This window comes from Pelodiscus sinensis, chromosome 13 (assembly GCF_052426305.1).
Source record: "Pelodiscus sinensis isolate ZL-2025 chromosome 13, ASM5242630v1, whole genome shotgun sequence".
Classification (NCBI taxonomy): domain Eukaryota; kingdom Metazoa; phylum Chordata; order Testudines; family Trionychidae; genus Pelodiscus; species Pelodiscus sinensis.
Window position 1 is genome coordinate 35,532,596 of NC_143064.1, and position 16,862 is coordinate 35,549,457.

Consider the following 16,862-nt stretch of genomic DNA (forward strand, 5'->3'; position numbering starts at 1 on the left):
TTTCATGTCTTTCTTATGCTTAAATGTAATTAGTTGAGTAGTGAGTTCTAAAATGCCTAACCTGTCATGTCTGTAGTAATTATCCCCATGGTAATTGAGCTCTTGGAGGTGGCTGGCATGTCCTTGCAGCCCCTGAGTACATCAGAGAAGAGGGTCTCCACATGCTGTCCTTGCCAGTGGATGCCACTCCTGCAGCTCCCATTGATCAATAACAGAGAACCATGGCCAGTAGAAGCTGTGAGGACAGAGCCTGTAGATGAGGGGCAGCAAGGAGCCACTACTGTACATACCAGCTGCTTTCAGGAGTGGTGCTGGGCCAGGGCAGAAGTAAGCCTGCCTTACCTCTGCTGCTGCACCTCTGGGGCAGCTGTCCAGCCACTCCCAGGGTGGGCGTTTGGGGGGCAGAACTCAAGCCCCCAACCCTGCTGTCAAGCCACAGGGCCAGGTCTTAACATGGTTGTGGATTCGCTTCAAGACAAAGTCGATCAGGGATAGATAGTTGCTTTTATTAATCTCACAGGGTATGTCTACACTACAGTGCTAATTCGAACTAACTTAGTTAATTCGAACTAAGCTAATTCGAACTAACGCATCTAGAACTAAAAACTAGTTCGAATTAGCATTTTGCTAATTCGACCTAGCATGTCCACATTAAGTGGACCCTGAACCGGGCTTAAGAATGGCCGGAAGCAGTGCCGGCAGGGCATCAGAGGAGGACTTAGAGCGTGGAAATGCTGTGTCAGGCTAGCCGAGGGCTGCGCTTAAAGGGTCCCGACCCCGATCCCGGACAGACAGTTCTCAGGAGTGCCCTGCTTGCAAACCAGTCCTGGCTTGGATTGCCCGGAGTACCCACACTGGGCACATCACAGCACTCGGCCATCAGCCCGGCTGCACTTGCCGCAGGCTGCCATCTGGGGAGAGGGGACAATTGGGGGGCTGCAGGAGAGCTTCCACCCCCAGAAGCCCACAGAGCCAGCCCAGTCCTCCCCATCGGGGGCTCCTACCCCATTCCTCCCTCACCTCCTTCCACTTACCCTTCCCTAGCCCCTCTTCTTGATGTACAAAATAAAGGACAATTGTGTTCAAAAATGGAATCTGTCTTTATTGAACAAAACTGGGGGAGACTGGGAAAACGAGGTGGGAGAGGGGAGGGCAACTACAATGATCAGGGGTTGGGAACAGGTCCCATATGAAGAGAGGCTAATGAGACTGGGACTTCTCAGCTTAGAAAAGAGGAGACGGAGGGGGGACAGGATAGAGGTCTCTAAAAGCAGGAGTTGGGTGGAGAGGGTGCATACAGAAAAGTTCTTCATTAGTTCCCATAAAGAAGGACTAGAGGACACCAAAGGAAAGGAATGGGTAGCAGGCTTCAAACTAGTAACAGAAAGTTCTTCACAAAGCAGAGTCAACCTGTGGAACTCCTTGCTGCAGGAGGCTGTGAAGGCTCGAACTGGAACAGAATTTAAAGGGACGTGAGATCAAGTCATGGAGGTTGGGTCCATGGAGTGCTATTAGCCAGGGGGTAGGAGTGATGTCCCTGCCCAAGGTTTGTGGAAGGCTGGAGAGGGATGGCACAAGACAAATGGTTTGGTCACTGTCTTCGGTCCATCCCCTCCAAGGTCTCTAGGGTTGGCCGCTGTCGGCAGACAGGCTACTGGGCTAGATGGACCTTTGGTCTGACCCAGTACGGCCATTGTAAGCTCAAGGCTCAGGGTCGGGGGTCTCAGAGGACCCCCTTGATTTTCATGCACACCTGCTTATGGGTGGCCAGGCTGGCAGCTCTCCTGCCCTAGATGGCCACTTTCCTGTGCCTAGTGCGGAGATCGTGGACAAAGTCCACAATGTCCGCACTAGCCCAGGCAGGTGCCCGCCTCTTGCGGTCCCAGGCAAGCTCCCGGGAGCCGCCAGCCTGGTCCCGGGAAGAGGGGGAGGGCTGGGGGGCATCGGGTGACTGGCTCGAGCCGTGCCACGTGCAGGGTCTGCTGGCTGGGTGCTGGCAGGCTTGCACCTGGCACGGGCACCGTAGCCAGCCCGTGCCCCTTTAAGGGTCCGGGGCCGGGAGGGGGGCAATAGAGTTTCCCTGGTGTTGGCCAGAGTGGCCACCAGGGAAACCTGGTGAGGGCTAGCCTCCCACTAGTTCGAATTAAGGGGCTACACACCCCTTAATTCGAACTAGCTAATTCGAACTACGCTTAATCCTCGTAAAATGAGGTTTTCCTAGTTCGAACTAAGCTCTCCGCTAGTTCGAATTAAATTCGAACTAGCGGAACGCTAGTGTAGCACCTATTAAAGTTAGTTCGAACTAACGTCTGTTAGTTCGAACTAACTTTGTAGTGTAGACATACCCACAATGTCACTACTATTACAGGCTTAATACTGCCAGATGGTTACACAGCTACTGCAAAGTAATACAACAATCAGCATAGGCAAAGCAATGCATGTAAGAGTAACAGGCACCCATTTAGTCTTTAGGAGGTCCCATTCTGGTCACCTCACACCCAGCTGCAGCGGACTTGGCTTCAGCTAGGGGGATTCAGGACACCGTTTGAGTTTTAGGTCCCTGTTGATACTCACTGTACATGAGATTCCCTACACTAGTTAAACTACAGTTGTTTAAAACGTGTGCACGTACCTGGCTCAATGCCATTCTTATCATTTTCATGAGGTCAAACTTGTTTATTGCTCAGTAGTTTCCCAGTGCAAGGTATGGCTTAAAGCTGATAAAGCCCAGCTGCTATCTGGGCTTGCAGCATCCCACACTGTGCTAAGCGATGTACATCAGGGATGAAAACTTCCATCCTGGGCCTGCTAAGCTGCAGGACCCACATATGACATTCATGTGACACCTGCGCTCCCCAGGCAAATGCTGTATCTCTTAGGCCACTCCAGAACCCACCCCACCCCCCTACCTTCAGAGGGTTCCTCATTAACAGGTGTGTTGTGAGCAAGACACGATAAGTCATTTTTCCGCTCTACTCTGTGTTGATTAGGCCTCAGTTGGAGTATTGTGTCCAGTTTTGGACACCACATTTCAAGAAAGATTTGGAGAAATTGGAGAAGGTCCAGAGAAGAGCTGCAAGAATGATTAAAGGTCTAGAGAACATGACCTATGAAAAAAGACTGAAAGAACTGAGCTTGTTTAGTTTGGAAAAGAGAAGATTGAGAGGGGGCATGATAGCGGTTTTCAGGTATCTAAAGGGTGTCACAATGTGGAGGGAGAAAACTTGTTCTTCCCAGCCTCTGAGGGTAGAACAAGAAACTGCAGCAAGGGAGGTTTAGGTTGGACATTAGAAAAAAGTTCCTAACTGTCAGGGTAGTCAAACACTGGAATAAATTGCCCAGGGAGGTTGTGGAATCCCCATCTGTGGAGATATTTAAGAGTAGGTTAGATAAATGTCTATCAGGGATGATCTTGGGGTTAAAAAGGTTGGAGACCCCTGGGCTAAATACTGGTCCACGGTCTGGATCCAGTTCTCCAAGGTTAGCCCCTAGCAGGTCGGTGTTTCTATATTTACCTATGCCTCTGCTGGTACAGGTGCTCCCAGCTACTGACAGCCATGGATCACTGTTCCTGGCCAATGGGTGCTGTGGGAAGTGGTGTCCAGGTCCATGCTGCTTCCTTCAGCTCCCAATGACCAGAAATGGCAATCCGCAGCCAACGGGCACTGCAATTGCCCATAACTGTGGAGGTGCAGGTAAATGTAGCTACATCGGCCTGCCAGGGGTTTTTTATTGCCCACCCCTGGGCTAGATCCTTGCCCTGCTTTATCTCAACTGAATGGATTGTGGGCTTGAACAGCCAGGATATTCCCCAAGTGGCATGAAACCAGCATTGCGTCTCTATAGCACCTGCTCTTCACTACTTTGATTGGGGGCAAATTGAAAGTAGTGGGGGCTGTAGCTAGAATGCTGTGTGCTCTGAAAATCCTTGACCAGTAGAACTGCTGCTTGAGGGCTGTTACTAGTCAGCATAATATAAAGAAGCTCTGATAATGTTCTGAGTGGTACATAGGGCTAAACCAGCTCAAAATTGACCTCTACAGCGCAGAGACCGGGCTAATAGGCTGAAAACAATTCTCCAGAAGTCTCTTCCACCTCCATCCGACAATTCACCAGTGGCTCCAGAAATGGCCTCTCTGACCAAGGGTACAGACAAGTCATGGCTCGTTCCCCAACCCGTTCACTACCCTCGGTGTCCTCTGCCTCACAGGTTAGCACTGCGGACAATCTGGGTACGTCTGGTATGGCTTCGGCCAAAACTCCAGCACCGCACAAGCGAGCGCATTCTGAGCCGAGACAAGAAAGCATCAGCACTGCCAGTGTCAACGGCCCTGACCTCCTCATCGTCAACGGCCGCACCGGCGGGCCATAAGGAACATTTGGTGCCGAAACACCCACAGCACCGGTCGCCAGCACCGACTGTGGAGAAGCCCCGCACCTACATGCCTCCCCCGTGCCACTCGGCACCGCCATCGACACCGAGCAAGTCCCACGCCTCGGCACCGAGCCACCATGCCACGCGCTACCACTCCCCGGTACGGAGCCGTTCACCCCTGGCACTGACTTCACCAACTTCTTCGGTGCAGTCAGTTCACTCAGGCAGATCGTCCCACATTTCATGGTCTCCAAGCAATGCAGGCATGGAACCCAGGAGTAGATTCTCCTCCCAACATTCTAGTCCTGTCCACAGACCTCCTTCTTGGCAGCCTCCGGTCACGCAATACTCATACCCACCTCTGCCACCACCATGGTATGCACAATATAGCTACCCACCACCACCATACTCTATTCAATGGCAGCCATGCGAGCTAACACCAAAACGAAGTCATCAACATTCTCCTTCAACAACTTCCAGGACACCGGCTTCGCCACCTCTTACTGTATCCACGACAGAGCCAAATTCCCCAAGTCGCTATGAGATACAAGATTCTCTCTCAGAGGGCGAAGACAGATCCCCTCTACATAACTCCTCATCCTCTCCTGATGAGGCTGTCACTTTGGAAGCTCCACCATCCAGTGACGACTCTAGGAAATTTTATGATCTTTTAGGTGTACCTAGCACAGGAATGGGACTTACAGGAGGTACAAGTTAAACAGCATAAGCTCCTACGTACACTGGAACCATCTACTACTTCTTGACTGGCAGTCCCTATGGATGAGGCCAGCTGAGAATATTTGGCAGACTCCCGCGTCTATTTCCCCCACCAACAAGAAGGCTAACCGCAAGTATTTTATTGCACCAAAGATTGCAGATTTCCTTTTCACCCATCCACCACCTAATTCCCTAGTGGGTCACAAAGGAAGACAACCTAACCTAAAGATGACACCATAGCATAGAGATCACAAGAGAATAGACGTTATGGGCCATAAGGTCTATTCCTCGGCTACCTTGCTCCTTCAAGCAGCAAATTACACAGCAATGCTTGCAGATTATGATCACGCAAATTATTCCAAACTCCAGGACTTGGCACAACAGTTACCTGAACATAAACGGTCAACACTCCTTACTATAATGCACGAAGGTCACGCAGTCTCGCATACTGCCTTGCAATCTGCAATGGAGGTAGCAGATACCGCAGCCCGTGTGACCGCATCAGCCATCGTATTACACAGAATATCATGGCTACAGGCTTCCGGAGTCCCCAGAGATTTACAGCAAAAGGTTGAAGACCTTTTGATAAAACTAACCTCTTTGCTGCCAAGACAGACGAGGTGTTACATTCTATGAAAGACTCACTGACGACACTCAGGACATTGGGGATGTACACTACCCCCCCACGAAGAGAACAAGATTCTCAACTTACCAGAGACCTAGGGAGCCTTTCTGCCAGCAACCTCGGTACGATTTCAGGCAGAGACAGACCACAACATCTTAGACTGCAACGACAGCAACAGCAATGCTCGGCAACAACCCACCCACCTGCAATGAAACAACAAATTTGAAAGATATGTCGAGATCTGGATACCGACTCCAGTAACACACATACCCGAGCCTCCTCAGTTTCATCACCCGCTCCAGGTTTTTTACCGTCAATGGACTCAAATAACATCGGACAGATGGGTCCTATAACTGATCCAACAGGGTTACGTCATCCCTTTCACCTCTATGCCCTCCACCCATCCCCCTACCCTGTCTCATGAAACCCTCCTCCATAAGGAAGTTTCACACCTACTACAATTGGTGGCTGTGGAGCAAGTACCAACAGAATTCCACGGTCGGGGTTTCTATTCAACTTACTTCCTAACGCAGAAGAAGAACGGAGGGTGGCATCCCATATTAGACTTGAGGAGACTCAACAAGTACGTCGCTTACCACCGTTTCAAAATGGTTACTATAGCATCCATCATCCCTGCTCTAGATCAAGGAGATTGGCTTTTGGCTCTCGACCTTCAAGATGCCTACTTTCATATCACCATCGACCCGGCGCACAGACGTTTTCTACGATTCAAGGTGGGCACCCGACACTACCAGTACAGAGTGCTCCCGTTTGGCCTTTCAACCGCCCCCAGAGTTTTTTCAAAAACCTTGGCAGTCGTAATGGCCTCACTACATCATCAAGGAGTCATCATTTTTCCAGACCTGGATGACTGCCTGATAAAAGGATCGTCCTTCCATGAGACCCAAGACATGATCGATATTACCATAACCTCCCTCACCAATCTCGGCTTCCACATAAATCTCTCAAAGTCCACATTACATCCCGCACAGAAGTTGGAATTCATAGGTCACTCATCGATACCATGGCAGCAAGGGCCACTCTACCTGAACACAGATTCAAAACCATGCACGATCTTATCAGGAGTGCACAACTAGCTCCTACCATGACGGTACACAACTGTCTCAAGATTCTAGGGCATATGGCTTCCATGACATATGTGGTCAAGCTCACCAGACCTCATATGAGAGGCCTTCAGTCATGGTTAGCCACGACTTACAAGCCCTCCAGAGATTCTCTCTCCAAACGACTAACTATACCACCTCAAATTCTAAACTCACTACAATGGTGGACAAACCCCTGGAATATGTTGGAAGGTGTACTGTTCCATCGATCTTCTCCACACTCACTATTGTGACAGATGTGTCACTCGTGGGTTAGGGAGTACACCTAGGCACCATCACAGCTCAAGGCAAATGGTCCTTTATGGAACAAACCTTACATATCAACCTTCTCGAGTTGCGACCCGGTCAGGTATGCATGCCAACATTTCCAATCCTACATAACTCACAAGTCCATTCCATAATGACAGTCAATACCACCTGCATGTACTATATCAACCGACAGGAAGGGGCGCGATCCAACTCCCTTTGCACGGAAGCCATCAGATTATGGAATTGGTGCCTTACACACCAGTTACCCCCATAGCTTCATACCTATCTGGAGTGCTCAATGTCACAGCAGACACCCTAAGCCGCACGTTCCATGATCAACACAAGTGGGAGATGAACAGGAACACGCTTGCACTAGTTTTTCATCAGTGGGGCAACCGGATATAGACCTCTTTGCCACCAAAGGAAACAGAAAGTGCCACCTCTACTGTTCAAGAGCAGCTCTAGGGAAGCACTCCCTCAGCGACGCCTTTTCGATCACATGGCATGGTCCCCTTCTATATGCCTTTTCGCCCTTTCCTCTCCTTCACAAGGTGCTCAACAAGATCAGAATAGATCGTGCGCGAGCCATACTTGTGGCACCAGTGTGGCCCAGGCAGACATGGTATCCTTACCTCTGCAAGATGACGCTACCAGATCCATATACCTTCCCACTTCATCACGACCTCCTATCGCAGAACTACAGGAGGGATCTCCACCTGGAATTCCACAAGCTACATCTTCATGCCTGGCTCCTTCATGGCTTCAAGATGCCGAAAATGCCTGTTCAGAACCAGTGAAACATATACTGATCAATAGTAGGAGACAGTCCACTAGGAGAATGTATCTCTACAAATGGAACAGATTTGTGCTTTGGTTCAAGAGTTCCCACATAACATCCCCTGTGCACGCACCCCTCCCCGTCTTATTGGACTACTTGTTACACCTGAAACAGTCAGGCCTAGCTCTTACTACTATCAAAGTACATGCAGCTGCCATTGCAGCATTTCATCATACAGGTCATGGGGTCTCATTTCTCGCTGACCCAACGACGAAAAGATTCCTTAAGGGGATACAGAATACCTTTCCACCAGTCCGACCACCACTTTCTGGGACCTCACCCATATTCTCAAGAGTCTGACAAAGCCACCTTTTGAACCACTGGCAACCTGCTCCTGGTCTCATTTATCAATGAAAGTCTCATTCCTCGTGGCAATAACCTCCAGTAGAAGGGTGAGTGAACTCGCCTCACTGATGGCTGATCCCCCTTATACAGTATTCACAAAAGTTAGGGTGATACTTCAACCACACCCTAAATTCCTCCCCAAAGTCCTTTCTCCCTTTCATGTCAATGAACCTATACACTTACCTGCATTTTTTCCTAAGCCTCATGCCAATCCAGTTCAAGCAGCTTGGCACACTCTGGATGTTTGCAGGGCACTTGCTTTTTATCTTGACTGCACCAAACCCTGGCAACAATCCCCAAGACATTTTGTCCTATGAGGAACGATCCAAAGGACAGGCGGTCTAGTCTCAGAGGATTTCTAAATGGATCTCTTCGTGCATCCGACATGTTTTGTACTCTGCAACAAAGACTTACCTGAAACGATTACAGCACATTGCACCAGGGAGATGTCCTCTACTACTGCTTTCCTCAGCAATGTCCCTCTACAGGATATCTGTAACACCACAACCTGGTCCTCGGACCATACTTTTGCACAACATTATGTTCTCTCTTCCTCAATTGCATCTTCCATGGCAGTAGGACAGGCAGTACAGTCCACAATGACTAGCACGGGGCTCCAAACCCACCTCCTCGGATCAACAACTGCTGTGTAGTCACCCAGAGTGGAGCACCCATGGGGACCTCTCAAAGGAGAAGAAAGGTTACTCACCTTGTGCAGTAACGGTGCTTCTTCGAGATGTATCCCCATGGGTGCTCCACTACCCTCCCTCCTTCCCTGGCTCGGAGCCCTTAGTTCTGACGGGTACAGAAGGAACAGAGGAGCTGCACCGCACGTGCGCCTAACAGATTCCAATGACACAGGGGTGCTCTGGCGCATGTGTGGCACGGTGGAAACAGCTAGAAAGATCTCCAGTCACCGGCGCGAGGATGCACCAGCACCTAGAGTGGAGCACCCACGGGGACACATCTCGAAGAAGCACCGTTACTGCACAAGGTGAGTAACTCTTTCTTCCCAAATGTCAAAAATAATTGGAAATAAACTATTGTCAAATATATGAACACAGTGAGGTTTTTGTGCCTGTAGCTTTTTTTCTAATATGTTCTATCTAGTATGTTCACTTTCTAATTAATAAAATTCAGTACTTCCAATGAACTTTTCTTGTTTGTTAGTGGAAATTTGCAAACTTTATTGTGTTTAATATTCTCCTCCAAAGAATAAATAATAAAGATAACATCAAAACTAAGTGAAGAGTTAGGCCTGGATATAATTAAGCTTATTACATTAACATAGTAATATATCATTAGTCTTCCAAAGCTTATGATAAAATATCTTTATAAATGTCTTGCATTGAATTTATCACCAATCTTTCACCAAGAGATGAATTTAAGGTAACCCTTTCCAGCACAGCATTTGAGTCACAGACTCAAGCAAATTCAGTAAAGTTTAGCTACTTCACCTTATATTTTCTAAACAATAATAATTAATTGTAAATATGTAAATCTAAAGGAATTACAGGGCTATTAGCATAAGTAAATCTAAAAATCTGTCAACTAATAGTTCAAAAAATCTGAACAGTATAACGGAACAAGATGGTTTATAAAAATTATTTGAAAAACAATAAAATGTCTGTTTTGTGTCTAAATTTTATACGGTCAGTGTGCATTCACCTCAGAGTTTAAGTACCCAATGGATATGTCTACACTGCAGTTAAATACCCACCGCTGACCTTGTGCCAGCTAACTCAAGGTAAGGGGCCATTTAATTGTGGCATAAACATTTAGGCTTGGACTGAAGCCTGAGCTCTGGGGCCTTCTGACCTTGCAAGTTCCATCCATGTAGTTTTTTTTCTTCTCAGTATTATTAAAGAGATATTCCCATAATACAAGAGCACGTGAAATGAGGTGCATGCTGATTGCACACAACATTGACTGTAAGAGCCGTATGCTCCCTGTGCACCTGGAGGGCAGGCATCACATGGCCCCAGCCACCCCAGCCTCAGAGCATGGGAAGGAAGGGTGGTGCACGGCCCTAGCCTCCCCAGTCCCGGAGCGCAGGGAGGGCAGGCACTCAGGGGCATCAACACTCCAACACCAGTATGCCTACAGGAGGGTGCAGAGTCTGGGTAGGGCCAGGCTGGCAGTTTGGGAAGACAATGCCTTCCCCTGCGTATTATACCTGCTACCCACAAATATGTTAATATCTAGTTTAGGCAAAGTTTATCATCTTTAAAAATGTTATCTGGTTGTGAACAACCCATGCTCCAGTTTACTCTGTGTTTAGTTCTGAGTTCTTGTCTGCAGCACACAACGGCTACGTCTAGACTGGCATGATGTTCTGCAAATGCTTTTAACGGAAAAGTTTTTCCGTTAAAAGCATTTGCGGAAAAGAGCATCTAGATTGGCACGGACGCTTTTCCGCAAAAGCACTTTTTGCGGAAAAGCGTCCATGCCAATCTAGACATGGTTTTGAGCAAGAAAGCCCCGATCACCATTTTCGCGATCGGGGCTTTTTTGCGCAAAACTGTTTTTAGCTGTCTACACTGGCCCTCTTGCGCAAAAACATTTCCAGAAAAGGGCTTTTGCCCGAACAGGAACATCAAAGCATTTGTGCAAGAAGCACTGATTTCGGACAGTAAAACGTCAGTGCATTTGCGCAAAATCAAGTAGCCAGTGTAGACAGATGTCAAGTTATTGCGCAAAAGCAATTGCTTTTGCGGAAAAACTTTCCAGTCTAGATGCAGCCAACATGAGTACCAGGTTGTATGATGCTTCACACCACGTGGGGTTTGTGGAGCTAAGGAATACTATGGGGAGTGTAGTGAAAGAAAGAGAGGGATCTGTAATGTACATGAGGCCCTAATATATCAGAGTTTCATGCCAACAGACCATCTCTGTGTTCCCAAAATCCAGCTCCTATCCTTGCACATTAAAGCTGCATAGCTTCTAACTGCTAGGGGCATCTCTACAGCCACAAAAGCTAGGGCCAGATTTGCTTCTACCCTGGCCTTTGTTGCTAAGTAGTGCATGTGTTTAGCAGTGTAGCTTTTGCTTTTCTTTATCAAAAGGAAGGGTTATATTTGAAACTCTTGTTCATTCACATAGCTGATCAAATCCTGGCCACATGCCATTGCGTGATCGGATTTTTCATTTTCTATTACATACAGTTCAGGCAATGCACTTATTCATCCAAGCAGTGGATCCTTGGGAAATAAAGGCACAAACATGGAAGCACCGTCCAGAAAGTCAGTGTGAATCCATTATGCATTAACACAAACATTTTATTGTTTTATATATGACTTACAAAAGCATAAACCAGAAAGCATTTCTGCCCTAATTTGCCACTAAAGAAGAATTGAAATGGTTTTTTTCCCCGTGTTTTTAACAGCAAATATGTCAGGAATATCAATTCTTGGATTTTGAATTCCCTGCTTTTGCTAAAGGATTCCTTGCATTTCAAAGAGTGGAGAACTGACACAGGAGAGTTCTCCATGTTCAGTGGAAGGGGCATAGTATTTCAAACTTCAACAAAGAAGGCTATTCTCTCACTTGTTTATAAGGGGTTTGAGATGCATAGATGTTAACAAATAACTGTCTTCAGCATTCACTTGTTCAGATTTCAGTCACTTGTCCTTTGTAATGCCCCTCATTCTCTGTTGCTCAGTGGAATCCTGGAGAATTAACATGGTAAAATAGATCTGATATGGTGATTGTAAAGAACAAGCATAAAACGTTTTAAAATGTAATCCTTGTCTGTAATCACTAAGGACAGACACCAGATACATCATGTTCTCAATGTTAAGAGCTGAGATCTGGTGATTCAGTGAAGGGGATGTTTTGCTGATGGATAAGAAGAGCTGATGAGGAAATGGAACTGTAAGGTCATCCTTTTGCTGCTTTTCCTTCTTCCAGAATCAGGAGTGTTGGAATGATTTTTATAGTTGGCTGCTGCTGATGGAAACAATGTGTTTGGTGTTTGTTATTACTGCTTCAAGCCCGGGCATGCAGTAGTACTATTTCAAGTACCATGGTCCAGAATGGAAAAAAGCAGGACACTTTTACAGAAAAAACAGCAAAAAACAATATTTATCACTGTGTATGCAAATCCTCTTTTTCAGGTAGTCCGTTTCTCCCCTTCAAATATCATTGTACCCAATAATGTCCATCTTCTGTAAACTCCCACAGGCTACCTCTCATTGATCTTCACTTCTCCCAGGCTGTGTCTACATTGGCACCCCTTTCTGGAAAAGGGATGCTAATGAGACCAGTCGGAATTGCAAATTCCGCGGGGGATTTAAATATCCCCCGCGGTATTTGCATGAACACAGCTGCCGCTTTTTTCCGGCTCAGGGTTTTGCCGGAGAAGAACGCCAGTCTAGACGGGATCTTGTGGAAAATAAGCCCTTTTCCGGAAGATCCCTTATTGAAAGTAGGAATAAGGGATCTTGCGGAAAAGGGCTTATTTTTCACAAGATCCCGTCTAGACTGGCGCTTTTCTCTGGCAAAACCCCGAGCCAGAAAAAAGCGGCTGCTGTGTTCATGCAAATGCCGCGGGGGATATTTAAATCCCCCGCGGAATTTGCAATTCCGACTGGTCTCATTAGCATCCCTTTTCTGGAAAGGGATGCCAATGTAGACACAGCCCCAGTGTTTAACCTTGCCAAACCAATCCCTTCCCCTTCTATCTCAGAAACTCTCCAGCTACGTCTAGACTGGCATGATTTTCCGGAAATGCTTTTAACGGAAAAGTTTTCCGTTAAAAACATTTTCGGAAAAGAGCATCTAGATTGGCACGGACGCTTTTCCGCAAAAGCACTTTTTGCTGAAAAGTGTCCGTGGCCAATCTAGGCATGCTTTTGCACAAAAAAGCCCCGATCGCCATTTTCGCAATTGGGGCTTTCTTGCGCAAAGTAAATCTGAGCTGTCTACACTGGCCCTTTTGCGCAAAAGGGACTTTTGCCCGAACGGGAGCAGCACAGTATTTCCTCAAGAACACTGACAATCTTACATGAGATTGTCAGTGCTTTTGCGGAAATTCAAGCAGCCAGTGTAGACAGCTGGCAAGTTTTTCCAGAAAAGCAGCTGATTTTCCGGAAAAAACTGGCCAGTCTAGACACAGCCTCCATGTCCTCTCAGCTCCCTATAGCCCAAAACCCATCTGCTTAGACATTCTCTTTTCTCTCTCACAGCCTGAGAATCTGCCCCCACACACCAAATCTATCTCACACAGGCTTAAAATCAGTCTTTGTGTGCACAAATGTTTCCAGGATCAGAAACCTATGCAAACATACATGTGTACATATATACTTGAAACAGGAGAAAAGGTGTAAATGCAGATGATTCTCCATAATCATTTACATGAGTGTTGTTCATCTTTTATTATCCCTGCTTGTAGCTGGGTCAGAAAAACGATAGCAGAGGTAACGTGCATATCAGAAATCACTGCACAACACCTGAATACAGGTCCCTTTTTCTGCTCTCTTTCCTTTTTTGTCTCTTGCTTTCAACCTCTGTAATGGAGGCTACAGAGTGCATATCTAAGCTGGCTCATATTTCCCTTCTATGAGGAGAAAATGAAGTAGCCTTACCAAAATCTTTATTTCGTCTTTCTGCACCTGCAGCCTATGATGAAAAGACCTCCAGTGGCAGCCAAATATACTGCAGCCTCCCAGGGTGGAAAAGTTCTAGCCTCACTAGTTCAAGGTGGTAAATGGTACACCTTTGGGACATCAGCCTTGGTACATTGTTGGATCCTGATTGGTTGGGCTTAGTCCCATTTGACTATCCATCTATGTATAGAATAGCCAAAAAGAAAAAAAAGTCACAGGTACATTTTTAATCTTTATCACTTTTAAGAATTATTCTTCTTATTTTAATGGTAAATACTGTTACCAATAACAGCCTTCTGGATTCTTTGGGTAGCTATGTGGATTTAGGATTTGTTTCTGGAATGTGCTACATAGAAGAGAGGTGAAAAGTACCTACAATGCATACTGCAGTCTGTGGGATAAATCGTATTCTTACATGCACTCACATAAATCTGAAATAACTGTATTAAATAAATGGAATTCCTCCAGGTTTACTCCTGTGTCACTAAGATCAGAATCCATACATCTGGGAATTTAGTATACTCAGAATTTTACAGGACAATTTCTGCTTAAATCATAATATAACCTCTATTAATTTCCTCTTTAGAAAGTGCTATCTATTATTTGAGACGGTTGAGCTTTTCCTAGTTAAAAAAGAAAACAAAAACCCAGTTGCCATTAAACAGTGTGTTTTGAAGACCACGTAGATTTTGTGCAGAACACTCAGTCATTTTGTTTCAGACATGAGGCTTCATCTTTCTTTTCTATTGAAGAAATAACTGATAGTGATCAGTGTGATTATTTCCTATATATAGAACATTCAGTTTTTTATTATGATATTACCAGGACATATCTTTGGGGAAAGAAGATATAAACATGTTTAGCCTCTGAATATCAACTGTGTGAAAATGGTATATTACCTGCTAGAAACTATACATGTAGGTGACATAATGTTCAAGAACTGGGCCCAACTTTGCTTACAAATCAGCTTGATGATGAGGTTGCAAAAGTTATATTTTCACTGGTTTGACAGACTGAATTTATTAGCTTCTTGAAATTGATTTTGGATGCCTTTCATTTGCCATTGGGCTAAAGTCAGAAGCAAAATGATGATATACCACATTTTTCTCTCCTATCTTTTTATTGCCTAAGTATTGTTATTGAATAAAAGACATTCAGTATATTTCAAGAAGAAGGCAGAGAGCTTGCTTCATTTTCTTTTTAATTGACATTAGTTTAACTGACTGCAAGTCTTACTATTCACAGCTAGCAATTGTGGGGAGGGAGTGTGTTGGGGTGTCAGTTTCTGTCAGAGCTGAAAATGGAACCTAGAAGAACTGCCAAACTTTGTAGTGTTTTATTTACTTGGAAAGAATGGTGCAAAAGTAATATTGATGCAGCACTCTGAAAGTGTTCAAGTTGTTATCGGTGGGAAGATAATGTGAACTCAGCAGTATCATTGCTCTGATCTTTGGTTAAAGTCTTACAAAACTAGATTGCTGTTTGATTGACAATCTTGTCAGAGAGTGAATGAAAACTGACACTCTAATATTGAAAATGCAACGTTTACAAAACTTAAAGCTTAAGTTTTCTCATGACACTGCTGCTTTTGTGAAAGTGAATTTCACATGTATTTTTAAATAAGTATACCTTGCTGGATGCAGTTAAAACTTATCATTTTAGTTTATTGGCTTAAAAAAGACACTTCCTAAAATATTTGATACAGATGTTTAATAGGAGCAATATGCCCAAATTGTATTTGTGACACAAGCATTTATCATTTGAAATCTTAAGTGGTCTGGTTGTTATCACAGGTCAATACTAAATTATGATTATATTCCTCAACAGAAAAGGCTGTCCTTTCTAGCTTTTGCAAGAAGATTTTACTAAGGGTGCATCTACACAGCACAGTTATTTCGAAATAATGGCCATTATTTCAAAATAATGCAAGAGTTTACACAGCAATTCGTTTACTCCAAAATCTGTAAACCTCATTCCATGAGGAATAATGCCCATTTCAAAATAGCTATTTCGAAATAGGGCGTATGTAGACATGGCAGCTGGAGTTATTTCGAAATAAGGGGACTCCAGGAAATCCCACATATGTGCTGCTGGCTACTCTGTCCACACTCATCAGAACTCTATAGTTCCTCTTCCCCAGCAGCCCTTAAAGCTGCACTCCCAGGGGAAAGGGTTTATGGCAGGGAGCTGGCCCTCACGACCTCCAGCCACACTGTTGCTGCCACAACCACTCCAAGGGCCATCATGAGTGACCCTAGAGCCCCCCAAAAGCCCTCCTCCACTCCCAGAGAGCAGTCTGATGGCGCCCAGGAACCTGCCAGGTGCCACAAGAGGCATGTGCCGTCCTGATCTGGGGTGGAGATCCTGGACCTCATTGGGGTGTAGAGCGAGGAGGAAAATCTCCAGGATCTGTGCACCAGGCGGCACAATGCCAATATCTACAGCTGCATGACCGATAGCCTGACCACAAAGGACTATATCTGGACCCATCAGGAATAGGTCCAGATGAAAGTGCAGGAGCGCTGCCAGGCCTATTCCACGGTGAGAGAATGCAGCCCACTCCTGCACCTATTACCTTGACCTGGACCTCATCCTGGGGGGGCAGTGCAGGCCCTTCCCCACTCCTGGTGGTCGACTCAGGGCTGGAGACACCTGTCGTTGCCCACCAAGGGACCAAAGCCTGTCATGCAGAGGAGGAGGAGGACCCCGATGCAGCCAGCACCATGACCTCGGTGACACGGGAGCAAGTACTTCATGGCTTGGATGTGTCCCAGGCATCCTCCGAGGCTGGAGAAGGTTCATCAGGTGTGTGATCTTAGGCACATGACACATACAGGGTGGAGATGGAGGGCGGCGAGGGGCTGGGGCACGCTCCTCACTCGGCCTTCTTGGCCTGGGGATTGCGCTGCAGTCTGTGCACATGAATACATGTGCAGCACCAGTCTGGGCCACACAGTCCGTAGAGGCTACACTACAGCACTTC

At 46.2% G+C, this 16,862-nt stretch overlaps 1 protein-coding gene across 6 annotated transcripts in view; it reads left to right on the forward strand.

Annotated features, from left to right (window-relative positions):
* Positions 1 to 16,862, forward strand: part of DACH2 (dachshund family transcription factor 2) — a 673,780-nt gene that overhangs the window by 593,885 nt on the left and 63,033 nt on the right. The gene's annotated exons all lie outside the window — the stretch shown is intronic.